Source organism: Canis lupus, chromosome 26, assembly GCF_003254725.2.
Source record: "Canis lupus dingo isolate Sandy chromosome 26, ASM325472v2, whole genome shotgun sequence".
Taxonomy (NCBI): domain Eukaryota; kingdom Metazoa; phylum Chordata; class Mammalia; order Carnivora; family Canidae; genus Canis; species Canis lupus.
Window position 1 is genome coordinate 36,947,808 of NC_064268.1, and position 15,502 is coordinate 36,963,309.

At 50.7% G+C, this 15,502-nt stretch overlaps 1 protein-coding gene across 2 annotated transcripts in view; it reads left to right on the forward strand.

Moving 5' to 3' along the window:
- The window catches only part of PAPSS2 (3'-phosphoadenosine 5'-phosphosulfate synthase 2), a 48,820-nt gene that overhangs the window by 168 nt on the left and 33,150 nt on the right, over positions 1-15,502 (forward strand). The gene's annotated exons all lie outside the window — the stretch shown is intronic.

Genomic DNA, 15,502 nt, shown 5'->3' on the forward strand with positions numbered 1-15,502 from the left:
GGGAGGGGGGAGGAGGGGAGGGGAGGGAGGAGGGAGGAGGGAGGAGGGAGGAGGGCGCGCGGGGACCGGGGGCGCAGACAGGAGCCTGGAGAGGAGGGGGCGCGCGGAGAGGAGGGGGCGCGGGAGGAGGGGGCGCGGGAGGGGGCGCGGGGAGGGGCGGGGAGGGGCGGGGAGGGGCGGGGGCCCGACCCCGGGGTGCCGCGGACCCGCCTGCCCCGGGGGTCTCCGCGGGCTCGGGCTCCGGGCGGTGTGGTCCTGGCGCCCGTGCGCCGCGCTCCCTGCGCTGGGGCCCCCCTCCCCCCTCCGCCCTCCGCCCTCCCCCCTCCGCCCTCCCCGGCCTCGGGACCCCGCGGGCGGCACCTCGGGGCTCGTCGGGAGTGAGCCGGCGGGAAGGGGGGCTCGGCCCTGCTCACTCGGCAGCGGGGCTCGGGGGGCGGGGGGGGGCGCAGGGCGCGTCTCCTCCAGCGCAGGGCCCAGGGCGTGACCCCGGGTCCCGGGATCGAGTCCCGCCTCGGGTCCCTGCGTGGAGCCTGCTGCTCCCTCTGCCTGGGTCTCCGCCTCTCTCTGTGTCTGGGTCACTATGAATAAATAAACAAAATGCTTTAAAAAATAATAGAGTAGCCTCCACCCCGAGCGTGGAGCCCGAGGAGGGGCTCAAGGCCCGACCCCGAGGTCCAGACCTGAGCGGACATGGGCCGGTTGCTCCACCGACGAGGACAGGCCCCCGGAGATCCTGCTCCTGGACATGTCAGCGGTGGGCGCCGACCCCAGCCGGGAGGAGCTGGCCCTGGGTCCCCAGCAGGTGCCCCCAAGCCCTGCTCAGACCCCAGCGGCGGCGGCACTGCCGGCCCCAGGCTGCTTGTGGCCCTTACTGAACAGGTTGCCCCCTATCATATACTTAGATGTGCACTTGGCACGTAGTAGGTGCTCAATACACGCCGTACTATCATCTTATAACGGTCCCCACTGGACTGTCTTTGAGGTGCGTTCTGGGCCGGCTGGGAGGAGAGGTGACAAACCAAGAATCGGGGCAGAAGCCTGAGGAGGGCTGGGCTGGGGCTGCAGTGGAGGCTTGGGCAGCAAGGGGAAGGCAGTGGAGTGGGGACTCTGTGGTTTCAGGGGACCACAGGACCCCCAGGAAGGTCCAGGACAAAGGTGGCATCAACCCCAGGAGGGAGAGGGATTGGGGTCCGGCTACCACGTACAGGAGCGATGTTCAAGTGGAGACACTCAGTATCGTAGTATCTTTAAAAATGTTGTTAAGTGAAAATCACTTGTGTGAAGTGCCTATTTAATTTGATTAATTTCTGTAAAATTCTAAACAGTATCTTCTTTTCCTTTTTAAGATTTTATTTATTTGACAGAGAGAGAAAGCACAAGTAGGGGGAGAGGGAGAAGCAGGCTTCCCACTGAGCCGGGAGCCCGTGCGGGATGGGATCCTGACGGGAGCCCAAGGCGGCCACGTCCCCGGCTGAGCCACCGGGCGCCCCTAAGTGGTGTCCTCTCAGGGAGGACACGCTGCGGCCCTGGGCAGCTGCGCATAGCAGTGGGGCTGCAATCCTGCCCTGCCTGCTTCAGGACTTCTCCCCAGTTCTGAGCTTTGTCAAGCATTAGTAGCGAAGGGGCAGGTGGTCTTTCCCTCCATGCCCCCAGTCAGCAAGAGCTCCTGAAGTGGGGAGGGTCCAGGAGCAGCGGCCACACGCTGATCCCCGACACTGTGCAGTCGGACAGAGGGAGACATTCGAGGGCCAGAGGCTTTGCTTTTTCTTTTCTTTTTTCTTTCTTTCTTTCTTTCTTTCTTTCTTTTTTTCTTTCTTTTTTTTTTTTTTTTTTTGCTTTTTCTATTTACTTGTCTTGAACCTTCTTTTTTTTTTGGTTTGGGGCATGCGTGTGTTCTGTGTAGGATTAAATTAACAGCTGAAAAAGCTAGCAGGATTCCTGGACTTCTGTTTAGCCAACACGATTATAATCCAGGCACCAGCAACAAGCTCCAGAAGGGCCAGGTAGAGACAACTGGGCAAAGCAAGCCAACTTTAAAAAACCTGTGACACTTCCCAAGCTTTAAATATTGGCTCAAAATATATTCTGAAAAGTTGGGGTCTCAAACAAAATATGTCCCCACGTGCTTCCTCTGAAATAATCCTTATTTGAGAAGTGGGTCTTGCTGAAGAAGCTATCCTAGAAGTGAGGCTGGGCTGCCTTTTTGAGAGACTCACAGGGATCATCACATGATTTTCTGCATCGTCCACAGAGGATGGTCCGTGTACACCACGGTCACTGCAGTGGTTTCAAAGATTGGTTGTGCCCCTACTGTGTGGGATGAATACATCTTTCCCAGGACTTTTTTTTTTTTCCACACTCTCTGGATGAGAGAGACTATAGGATGATTCTTCTCATGAGCTTGAGAAGAAAATGAGACGTCCTTTAATAAGAGAAGGTAGCACATTCCTTCTGTGCTAGGCATCCTGACCATGAAAAGCCAAGACAGCTAGCTATGGGTTACATCCCTCCCTCCCTCCACTGCCGCACCTCCAACTCTGGCCACCAACATCCCGCCTACACACACTCGTACCCAGGACAAGGAAGGAGGCAGTCTGCCTCCAGAGGACTGGAGGGAAAAGCAAAGGCTTGATTCTTTTTTTCCTTGCATCATTTCCTGGATTAGCATTTTTCAAGGCAATGTTATCATGTTCAGACAGTGTTAGTATGTCCCAGAGACAGACAACCAATCAACTAAAACAAAAACAAAAAACAAAAACAAAAGCAACAAAAACAACAACAACAACAACAAAAACAAAAAACAACAACACAACTGAGATAGTAAAATATTTTCCAAAGGATCAAACAGGCCAGTGGTTGGGAAGGGGTGTAGGGCTGCGGGAGCTGTAAAGCAGTCTGTAAACAGAAGAGATTATTTACCTTTCATTATTTTATAGAGTGTGTACAATACCACGTTATTTATCCAGTAGTAGCCGCTTTGAAAACTCTCTGAAGATGCTCCCTCGGGCAAGACGTGAACTTTCAGATGAGTAACTGTTGGAAGGGAGGCGAAACCAGCACTGTGAGGGCCCCGGTGTGTTCCGTGCCATCCAGGCGGCGGCCTGTGCCCGGGCAAGCTGAGCCTCGTCCCGAGGGGAGGGGGATCCCGGGAGCAGGTCAGGGTTTGAGTCCAGGTCTGTCCAGCTTCCAAGCTCGTGCTCTCGCGCCCGCTCCGTCTGCTGCAGGATGTGAGCTCCGCGGTGCGCAGCAGCCACCCGTAAAGCGGAGGTGAGGCCGACTTGCCCCTTCCTGGGCCGTGAGCAGTAAATAACTCCTAAAAAGTGTCTCGCACGGTCCCAGGCCCTGAGTGAGCGGCCCGCGCGTGGGTGCGGTGGGCGTTCCTACTGCAGCACGCTACCACGGTTTGGCAAGCAAGGAACAGAAAGCACAGGCCATACCGTTCCGAAAGCTAAGTAAATAAGAACCACGAGAATATTTAATAAGAGCAAACGGATGCAGGAGAATAGAAGGGATGACATGAGCCCTCATTGTGAAAAGTGGGTAGAAGACCCAGGCGGGCCGTGAGTGTGGACACCCCAAAGGAACCCAGGTATCCGCAAGGTCTCGCCAACGAGCTTGGCCAGGAAACAAAGGCCTTCTGCGTACGTCAGTACGGGCCCGGCTTCTCTTCACTTGCCCTGCCCTCGACTTTTGCCAGAGCTTCCTTAACCTCAGCGTTGTCCGGTTCATACTCTTCTCCCAGAATCATCTGTGTGGTCGCCCACAGTGAAAGGTAGTCATCTTTGGCTTTCACCCCCTTTCACCCCCTTTCTGGTCCTGCACGCAGCCCTGCGGTTTGCTCAGGGGATCATCAGGCCCCACCTCCAGGGGCTGGGGGCCCGGGGAGGGACCAGGGATGTCCGTCTCAGTCCTGCAAGAGATTATGTTCAGAATCTATCCGTTAATAGTCACGGGTGCTCCTTCTTCTTTGTGCTGGGAAGTCCAGGAAAACACTGAGACCGAAGGTAAATGAGCATGAATATAATGTCATTGCAACTAACCTTGCACCCGCCGGGTGATTTGTTCCTGCGGGAGCCGGGGTGACACCCGTGCCCAGCACCCTACACAGGACCTGGTGCACACACCCGGTGCTCGAGTAGAAGTAGTTGCACAAACAGCTACAAAATTCACTAAAGGACGAATCTGCTCTTGTAGGATCTAGATTTTTCTTAGATTTTCCCCTTCTCCTCGTGTGCTTGCTTATTTTTGCCTGGACGTTTGTCATTACCACTGAAAAATGACTCGGAGGGGTGCTTTGAGGCTGAGGACGAATGGCCTTTTTTAGGGGTAGAATTTGAATTTGCTTTTGTTTCTGCCGGGAGTCTGGCGGCACCACCAGTCTGGGACCACTTTGACCTAAACCTGCCCCTTTAAAGTGTCTCGGACCACCCAGGTGATGGGACTTTGAGTTGGAATTTCGCACACAAGGGCCAGCCTTTGAATACAAGTTCCCACACCCACCCGCCTCCCCTGTATGAATACTTCCAACCCCAAGGCCCACCGTCCCTGCGGCCTGCCGGGCGGGAGGTGGGTGGCTGCACCCTGCGTGTGGGCTGTGACTCTGAGACGCCTCAGCTTCACTTGACAAGGGCTTTTTTTATTCTTCCCACTGGAGCCCGTTGTAGGCTCCAGCTCTGATCCCGCTCCCCCGTGAGGCTGTGGCATCAGCTCACACTCACAAAGCGCCTCCCTGCAGGCTGGTCTCTTAGGTTCCTACTTCCTCGCAGATTTTTAACCTGGTAGCTTCTTCTTTTTTTTTTTTTTTTATCTTGTCAGCTTTTGATGTTTCTAATTAGATGATTTCCTATTATAACTTGCACGTTTTATCTGTTTTCATGGCAGGAAATGTATGTGAGCTAGACCGTTAGGGCTGGAAACAAAAACCTCTGCCTCTTCTCGATCCCTGAGTGTCATTAACGTTTCATGTCATACCTTCACCTTCCGTATTTGTGCCATTCTTAGAAAGGGAGCACTTAAAAAAAAAAGAAGTGCTTTAAAAACCTGAATCAGCTCTCCAGCCAGAAATATTTATTTTTTTATTTTTATTTTTTGAAAATATGATTAATACAGTCAGAAATATTTATTTATTTATATTTTTTGAAAATATGATTAATACATCAATTAAAAATTTCTCATGGATAAACACTCATCCTTAAAGTAATTTCACACTCGAACAAAGATGTTTCCATTTCTCAGAAATCACATAAGTGATCCCTAATTAGTCCACGAACTTGGTTTTTTAATCCGAGTTATATTCTGATATCTGGATTTTTAAACCAGGACACAAAATCGCCACTATGCACCTGTAAGTTAATTTCGTCATTATCATTTACATTTACTTTTCAGCTATTAGACTTAGTGCTTTAAGTAGCAAGTTACCTGAATTATGAACACATATTTTCAAAGCAAAATCCAGTTCACAGTTATCAAAGAAATACTTAATTGCATCCTTTCCCCTACAGAGCGCTCAGGGCGGGGCGGGGCGCTGGCTGGTCCTGCGGGCTCTGGCCGCGTGGGCCCCCGGGGAGGTGTGCCCCGCCCGCCCCAACCGTAGCACTGGTCCAGTTCAAGTGCGTCCTGGCCTGAAAGGCCCCTTCTCTCGGACTCTGCACGTCCACCAGGCACCCCTGGGGCCGCAGCTGGCCCAGCTCCCCCGGCTCCCTGGACTGCGGGAGCCCGCGTCCTGGCCTGGGGCGACCGTGCGGGGGGCTGCTGGCATCTGTCCGTGCCTCCTTCCTCTGGGGTCTGCCCGGGATCCGAGGTGCACCCGCCGCCCCCTGCTCGCAGAGTCCCCAGAGCAGCCGGCCCCTCCCTGCCGGGCCCACCCCGGCACAGGACACCCACCCTCTCAGACGCTCACTGGCACGTAGCACCCTTTGCCTTCAAGAAATAACAAATAAAATTTTCCAGGAAGGTCAATTCACCATAACACTGGATTTGGATGGATTCAGTCTTCTTATTCCTCTTTTCTGCCTTTTCTTTTTTTTTTTTTTTTAAAGATTCTATTTATTTATTCATGAGAGAATGAGAGAGAGAGAGAGAGAGAGAGAGAGAGAGGCAGAGACACAGGCAGAGGGAAAAGTAGACTCCCTGCAGGGAGTCCGATGTGGGACTCGATCCTGGGACCCCAGGGTCACCCCCTGGGCTGAAGGCAGCACTAAACAGCTGAGCCACCCGGGGGTCCCCCTCTTTTCTGCCTTTTCGATCACGAAATAATTTTTTCAGCTTAGAATAATTTGGTACACAAGATGGACTTTTTTTTTTCTCTGCAAGAGAGCCACTGTCTCAAAACTTGAACCTAACTTTCCTCTGATAACACGGTGATTTCCATCAGTTGGCTGGTGTGACTGCCGTTAAAGCCTTATCAGCCGCTCTCTCTGCATTTCAGATTTACTCTGGAAGTTGATTTTGCTATAACTGGTACCAGGAAAACAGGACTGCAGCATAACCATGGCAAGCTCAATTTGTCTTGCACCAAATATTAACTTTTGGCAATAAAACTCTATAGCTCTGACCTGTTATAAAGCTTTGCATAAATGTACTGAATCAAATCCTACGTCAGTAAAGGTGATCGTTTCTTTTTTTTTTTTTTTTTTTATTTATTTATGATAGTCACAGAGAGAGAGGCGCAGAGACACAGGCAGAGGGAGAAACAGGCTCCATGCACCGGGAGCCCGATGTGGGATTCGATCCCGGGTCTCCAGGATCGCGCCCTGGGCCAAAGGCAGGCGCCAAACCGCTGCGCCACCCAGGGATCCCCAAGGTGATCGTTTCTATGCCAGGTTAAGATTTGCTTTAATTATCTAGCGACCATATATGCCTTTCATATTTTGTTATGAAAAATTTTGATGTTTATCCCCCAAGCATTTATAGTAATAGATGTAATATTACACTCACCAGCCTAGTAATATTATAATTACTTTTTCCTTCTTTTCCTTATTTTAAGATTTTATTTATTTATTCATGAGAGACACAGAGAGAGGCAGAGACCCAGGCAGAGGGAGAAGCAGGCTCCCTGCGGGGAACCTGATGTGGGACTTGATCCCAGGACCCCAGGGTGATGCCCTGGGCCGAGGGCAGACGCTCAACCCCTGAGCCACCCGGGGACCCCACTTTTTTCCTTTTTAATGTATGCTGGGCTAGTGCTTTGAAAATCACTTGCAGACTTTAGTTAGAGACCTAAATCACCTACGTTAAAGTCTGAGCTGTTATCCCCCTAAGCTCATTCGTCGACTCCCTCCCCAGTCATCATTTATTTATGGATAAGTCATGCCTTCCCGATTTCTAGCAAAATCAGCAACCCAAGATACTGCTGATGATTTTTACTTCCAAGTGTTTCCTACTGTTCAAAACCTGACTTTACTCTTTGCTGCTCCGCTCCTCGTCCTGTCGATCTCTACTTTGTTTTCCTTAAGGTCTCTAAAATCTTTTTGGTTTTTTGTTCCGAAGCCCCACGTACGTATCCATGTACTCCATTTACTCAACAAGTGTTGACTGAATAACCCGCCTGGGATCTGGGCTGGCCCTAATTAACTATAGCTACTAAAGCCTTGTATTTTCTAATTATAGTTTTTTAGCCCTTTCAAACTCTGTCATTAAGTCTTTTCTAAACATAGCATTTACTTTTTTCTAATTGCAACACCCCACCCACAGCCTTTATATTCTTTCCACCTTCTGCGAGGTCAGTACTCCCTTACCATAGGCCCAAATCCACAAGATTCCCAACTGACTTCTCATACAATTTTAAAATCCTTTTCTCTGCTAAGCTAAAACTTTAAATTATTTACTTTCAATTCAGGCTGTCCCTCCTTTAGTTTTGCTTATTTATGTATTTTGAGTAGGGTCCACGCTGGGCATGGACCCCAACGCAGGCCTTGACCTCGTGACCCTGAGCCGAGATCAAGAGTCAGACGCTTTAAGTTCCTACTTTAAAAACGTATTTTCAAAAGAACCCTAGCATTTTACTTCCAGGAGAAAAATTAAGAGCTCATGTTAACAAGCCCCGTATGATTGTGATGGATACGCAGCTTGTGAGAGCTCAGCAGATGAGGCCCAGGGCCGCCCCGTGGCCAGCCTGACTGCTCCCCCACGCTTCTATCACATGCCCTTTGAAGGAGGCCCTACCCACTTCTTTCTACAGCTTTGCTTCTTCTTTTATTGACTGGGAAGTATTTTGCATAGATTGAAAAAAAAAACAAAAAACAAAAACCGCTCCCAAGCTGATTATCAATGAGTCATGATTACACCCCGATTTAGCTTTAGCATTTTGTTTTGACATTATGGAGACAGAAAATACAGACCAAAGCTCAGCCTTCAAAAAAATGGAAGTTTCCCATTTTGAAATATTTTTTGATGGGGCAGCCTATTTCCCTTTAGAAAATTCAACCTGCTCCCTCAACCTCAATCAACTCTTCCATAAGCCTTCTCAAATGGTTTAATCAGTTTATCCAAAAAAAAAAAAAAAAAAAAGAACAAGAGATGCCAGTGATTACACGGTGTGTAATAGAGATGAAACTATTTTTGGCAGAAGTCGGACCTCGTCAGTTACTCTCTACAACCTCAGTTCTTGGACTTCTCGGAACTTCTAGTTTAGCCTCAAAATCCATCGATCCCCGTTCACCCTCAGTTTACGAAGTGCCGTAAAGTCTATCATTACAATAATTGTGTGCTGGTCCTGCAGGTGAATCTGCCCATGGTCCCAGCGGAGAGAGAGGGTCTGTTCCAAAATTACACGAGTAATTACAGCTCTTGGGCTATGGGGTCGGTAATACAAGCTATGTTTTGAGTATTGATGGGAAAAAAATAAAAGAAAAATCTGTATAACCATCCACTGTGTTTACCTTAGTCACTTGAGTAAGAAGAGAGCTAATAAAACTTTGACATTAGAAATTCCAGCGGAGGGATTTGCATATTTATCAGGAGTTTTGATGAGTGGGGCATGTTTTCTCGGAAAATTCTTACTGTGTTGTGACTTGTTTTTCGGCAGCGCCGAGCGCCTGTGTGGCGGCCCTTCCTCCCGGCCTGCCTGTGCGCCAGCTCGCCGTGGGCCCTCGGCCGGGAAGCAGGCTCGTGGGCGCAGTCAGGAGGGAACTCATTTGACCAGAGGAAGTCTTTAGAGGGTTACTCACAGGAGAAGCTAACGTCTTAGTGACTCCTCTGGGGTTAACAGGTTGTTTATTTCTTAGAGGGAATGAGACTTAACACCAAGTAGCAAGGGCGGCTAGATTAGGGACCTAGAATTACTGCTTCATTTGTAAAAATTTTTGGCAGCTGCTTAGTGTTAAAATCTCAAGATAATAGTAATGAATTTTTTTTTTTTTTGAGAGAGAGAGAGAGAGCGAGCGTGAGTGGGGTGGGCAGCAGAGGGAGGGGGAGAGAGAGACTCCCAAGCAGACTCCACACCCAGCACGTAGCCTGACGCGGGCTCCGTCTCATGACCCCGAGGTCACGACCTGAGCTGAGGTCGAGAGTTGGACGCTGAACCGACGGAGCCACCCAGGCGCCCCGGTAATGAATTCCCTTTGGGGATATTCCCCAGCACTTTTTTAAAAAAGCATAAATAGCACACGGTAGCAAACGTATTCTCCTCTACCTTGACACACTTTTGTCCCCCCCCCCCCCGCGGTGACATCAGGTGAATAATTGGAAAATGAATTTTCCTCGTTTTCAGGCTCAGCAAGTGCGGGTAATAGTTTTTATCGCTCAGCCTTGACCACTATGTCAGTATTCAGCAAACGCGGACAGAATGACTCGTTTCCACAAGCTGCTAATACTCGAGCCAAGTACTCAGCGTGATTTGTAGACGACAAAAGGAGACCAGGCCACCAGTGCATTTTTCATGCAATAAAAATTTGACCCAAGCAGAGGTCGAGGCTCACGGATGTTGGCAGCCAGCTAGAGATTGCTTGGATTTCCCCAGGGGCCGAGGAGGAGAGCATAGAAACTCTGAGGGTAAAAGGCGCCTTCCACGATGTTTGGAGGAGACGTCTGGGGAGTGGTCTCTTCTGTCGTCCGAGGTCGGACAAGTCCAGGGCTTGGGCAGGCCTGGGCCGTCTCCTCAGCGACAGCAGCAGGGAGACGGGGTCGCCCGGCCCAGGAGGCCGGTTCGCCCCTGGTGTGCAGGCCAGCAGGACCAGTGGGGCGGTGAGGTTGCGGGGGCGGCGGTGGGGAAATTAAGTCCCGAATCCACGTCTTCACGGCACCAGGTACCTCGGGGACACGGTTGTCCCCAAAGGATGTGTAGTAGCTGCGTGGTCAGCCACTGAGTGGATGGCAAAATTGGGGCCCTCATGAATACCTCGTTTCTGCCACTTTTTTTTCAGTGTTGGGTCTGCTTTTTTTAAAAGATTTTATTTTTTTATTTGAGAAAGAGAGTGAGCGAGCGAGCACAGCAAGGGAGGGGCCGAGGGCACCGGGGACTCCCTGCTGAGCGCGGGGCCCTACTCGGGATTCGATCCCAGGCCCTGGGACCCGGGAGCAGCCCCGAGCCACAGGCAGACGCTCCGGCACACGGGCTGGGCCTCTGAATAGGCTTCGCAGGGCTCGCCGGGCCAGCACTGGCCGATGGCGCCGTGAAGTCCCGGGGCTCAGGGGGCGGCTGGCTGACCGCTGGGTCCCCCGGGCCTTCCCACGCGCGTGCCCGGTGTCCCCGAGGTCCGCGGCCCGGAGCCTGAGGCCCACTGAGGCCCGACGGCTTGCCCTCGGGGGCCGCAGGTGCTGCGGTTCCCTCGGGTCTTTGTCCCTTCCCCTTCCCTGGCTGCCTGGTGGCTGTCACGCACGCCAGGAGGCCGTGGGCGCCACGAAGGGCATCCTGCAGGTTGAAGGCCCCTGACCTGCCGTCTCTCGGCTGCAGAGCAAGGCGGGGACAGGGCGACAAGGATGATGCGGGTGCCTTGAAAGGGACCTTCGGCTGTGGCCTTCTGGAATGTGATGGAGCCTGCAGCGGACGCGGGGCTTAGCAAAGGCCGTTCAAGGCGACACATGTCTAGCGTGGACGAGGCCGCGCGGCCGGTTTGCGGCACAGGGGCGTCTGGAATGAAAGCCAGCGTTTCGCTTGAGCAGCACAAAGCCCCAGTGTCCGGGCTGAATGCACCCCCTCGAGGAGAGGGGTCCTTGGAAGCGGCTCAGGGCTTCCCTGTAACCCGAGCCCTCGCTCGGCTGCTCTGCGGGCGCCGCACAGACGCGCATTCATGAGCCCCGCGCCCCTTCTCTGCGTGTGCTAGAAGCTTCGCGGGCGTTTCCATCCTCAGCACAGACTCTTAGTCTTTCGTGATGCACAAGCCCAGCCCTTTAGCAGGACTAACCGCGGGAGTACGGGGGCGTCGCTCCTCGCAGCCTCCGGCCCACGGCTCCCAGGGCCCGTGTTCAGGAGGCTCCACCCGGCTGCACCCCAGAAGTGGGCGGTCCGGGGCGCCCTCTGATCTGCCGCGCGCTTGTTTCCACGAGGGCGAGCGTGGGCTCCCGAAGGCCCCGGCTCGGCCTCTCCCCCTGATCTTACGTCCAGGGCGGTGGGCACGAGCAGCCGCGCCGTGGCCGCGGACGAGCCGGGCCTTCCTGCGGCCCGAGCGAGAGCGGCAGCCGCCGGGTCCCCGGGACCTCTGCAGACGGCAGCTCGGGGACATCTGCGTGGTGGGGAATGAAGGCTGCTTCCCGGATGGCAGCCACTGTGTCCTGACACGCTACCTGGCCCCGCGTCCACTGAGAGAGCTGGTGCTGTAACTGCCACAACACACGCGTGACACGCGTTTAGCGATTCAGCCCGTTATACGTGTGTTCACGTGTCTCTAAAAGACGCAGGAGCCTGTAACTTTCTCTCAAATGGAGAAAGTTATACATTCAATTTTTCTGCTTCGTGTGTGTGTGTTTATTTTTAACAAGGAGACTGGGGACCAGATCATGTCTTTGCTCTCATTCATCTTGGATTATGTTCTTATTTCCATGGAACGTAAAGTCCTGAAGCCATTCTTTTGATGGTGTCATCCTACTTGGCTTGGTGTGCTGTTGCCTAAGGAATGTGGAAATGGTTAATTATCTTGAACAGTGGGTATCGACAGAAATTGAGGAAAGAGATGGGTGTGAGTCAAGGAGACCCCTGGGGGCGGGGGGCACGTGGCCCTGTGGGCCAGGGGTCAGGAGAGTATGTCCCGGTGGCCCCAACTCCAGCCTCTTGCCTGCTGTGCTATGGCCTGTAAGCTAAGAACGGGTGTTACGGGTTTTAAACGGTTAGGTAAAAAAAAAAAAAAAGAAAAAGAAATCAAAGGAGGAATTCTATTTCATGACATATGAAAAGCATATGAAATTCAAGCTCCCGTGTCGATAAATAAAGCTTTATCGTAACCGGGAAGCGCATCTTCGTCTACACATTTTTCGTGGTTGCTGGGACAGATGAGTATTTATAATCAGGCCCGTGACCTGGAAAACTGAAAATATTTACTCTCTGACCCTTTAAGAAACATTTGCTGTTGACCGTGGGGCCCCCCTGCTGGGTCCCGACCCACCGCGGCCAGAGGCCTGTCAGCCTGCCCTCAGTGCGAATTCAGCAGCTGGGTGCCCAGCCAACCTTCCCGAGCCACCCCTCCTAAGCCCCCTGCTGAATAGTGTTTGGCGTCTTTCCTTTGCTTTGTTTAAAAAATTACTTTTAAAGAAGTTCAAGAAACTCCTTGTCATTTCTCCTATAATGATGTTATGGGGATTATTGGTCGTTTATCGTGGCACAAGATATTTATCTCCTTACAGGGATCCATGGGAGAAATTTCTATCTGGCCTTAGTACCAGAAGGGTTGGGTTCTATTTTTCTGGGGTGTTTGCCTCTTTCTTTGTTTTGTTCTGGTTTTGGCACAATCCTTTGGGCACTATAAACTGTGTGACTTTCTGGGTTTTCCCCTCAACACACGCCTGCCAGCGGACACGGAGGTGAATCTGCGGCCTGCTGTGTATTTTTTTTTTGCGCCAGCTTCATGCGTGGTGCCGTGTTGCTTTATGTCTCGGCATTTTCCTCTTTTCTCTTTCTCATCCATTTCTGCTTCACGAGCTGTTGCTATGTTTTATGTATACAAGCCGCTGTACGTTTTTTAAGGAACCATACGGAAAATATTAAATTAAGAACAAGATTCATCTGGGGACGCCTGGGTGGCTCAGCTGGTTCAGCGTCTGCCTTGGGCTCAGGTCATGATCTCAGGGTCCTGGGGTCGAGCCCCACGTCGGGCTCCCTGCCCAGCACGGAGTCTGCTTCTCCGTCTGCCTCTCCCCTGCTCGTTTGCACTCTCCTTCCCTCTCTCTCTCTCTCAAATAAATAAATAGAATCTTTAAAAAAAAAAAAAAGGTGCATCTCCCCATTTTCAGAGCCTGATGCATATACATATCGTAAGCTTAGAATTGGATAAAAAAGAACAAATGCCAGCAGGGGCTAATGACATAATACCTTTTGTGTGGTTCTGTGCCTGGAATGGTTCTGTTATTGTTTTGATTAATCAAGAATATTTATTGTTCATGTACGGCGAAGCCACGCAAGCTTCATTTGAGCATATCACCCTGTGCTAATATCCAGGTTTTGTAAGTCCCTGGCTAGAATTCTCTTTACACTGGCCCGTGTTTTTTTGCTGTCTTGTGTCCCCGTCATTACACTGGTTCTGTGTGTTTCCCTTAATTGATTGAGGGACCCTGGGGACATCTGTCTTGTCCAGTTTTTTTCAGCCCTGCTGAACTGCATGAAATATTGATGCCTGGGCCCCACTCTGAGAGGATGGGATTGAGTCCGTCTCTGTTGGTTTCTTAAAAGCCGGCTGGAAGGTTCTTCCTTAGTTCTTCCTGGCTGGAGAACCATGGCCTAGCCTGTCCTGCCCTGTACAGATGTGGAGCGTGGTGACGTGCCTCCGGGCCGCCAGCTAACTAGCAACCGTCTGGTTTTCTCTACTTCAGGATGCTACTTGCCCTTTTCAGATTTTTTTTTTTTTGTCCTCCAGAAATGTTAGGCCATTTCCCAGCTAAGGCAGACTGCTGTGATTGGTGCATCCTCGTGGAATATTTAAAATTAAATATTGCAACTGGAATGTTTAAGCGCTTGCCAGGCCCGTCCGGTTTTACCATTACCTAACGAGCAGATAGCTTTCTGGAAAAACCTGGAGAGCAATCTTTTCATCAGCTGTTCTTGGCTGTGGTAACTATTTATCCTTGGAAACTTGCCCCATTCTTGTATCACAATCAAGAGAGTGGCCCGTGTTTGCTAAGTAGCTTGTGATTCTGGATCGTCAGGTGTCCGGTCCTCGCCGTTGAGCCTTGTGTTCTGCCAGGAATACATCTAAAGGAATTCCTTTGTCACATTTGATGGACTGGAGTATTAGGAACCCGGGTTGGAACAACTGTCCCAAAATACCTTTGCCTGGTGAGTTGTCAGTGTCACTGTAGCGTCTCTGGGGAAACGTCTCTGGACGTACCTCCTGGGCAGAGATGCTGCCCCTTTATGTCTTTTGTGCTTGTCACTTAAAATTACTTAGAATGAATCCAATTAATTCATAACCAAGCCTTTTCCACCCATTGTGTGTTTTCTTGCCTCAGTTTTCCTGGGTATGGATTTTGGTCAACTTTACTTATCTCCTTAGGTTTAAAAATTAGTGATAAGTAATCAAGCACTTAGCTTCACAGAGATTATTCATTCTTGATGCGGTAAATAAAAGAAAAAGTAGACATTTATTACACATATTTCGGCTTAAAGAGATGAGATGACTCAGGCGCAAGGCAGTTCTCAAGTTAATGGTAGGCTCGGTGCTTTCCAGTTGGTTTCTTTAGGGCGGCACCTTTCTTTTTCCTTCTGTCTTACTTTGAAGGGAATTTGGTTGCAACTGTTCTGAAAACTATGTGTTCACCTATACTAAGCCTAAAAGAAATGAAAAATTGTCCTTTTACTATAATTGTATACAACCATCAGGAAGGAAAGCAAATTTCACCTCTTGAGGGTCGGGAGACCTTGGCACCAAAGATGGTAGAGAGAACACGGGTGCCTGGCCGGCCCAGTGGGTGGAGCACGGGGCTATTGCTCTCAGGGTTGTGAGTTCAAGCCCCATGGTGGGCATAGAGCTCACTTAAAAAAAGAAAAAATGACAGAGAACAAATGGCTTGGCGTCTTGGAAGCAGGGTAAACAAGAATAGAGAATTATCCAAGCTTCTCACCAGCTGCAGAATCAGCCTGGAGCGCTGCCAAGTGAATTTCCTCCTCAAGGAAGCTGTATGTGCCTCTTTTGGACCATTTTCATTTTCATAGGTGATATAATCTCAAAATATTGCAGAGCACAATCTCTTTACCCAGTTACCACTAGAGGCGTATCTGTCCTCTTTATAGGAAAACATTAACTCTAATGAGGTTTATGTTACACGCCTCTATGTGGACTATACCTTGAACCAATCCATATTGAAGGCTGATTGATTTTAAAGTCTCCCTGCCCAGGATAGAGATAAGAAAAATGTGATC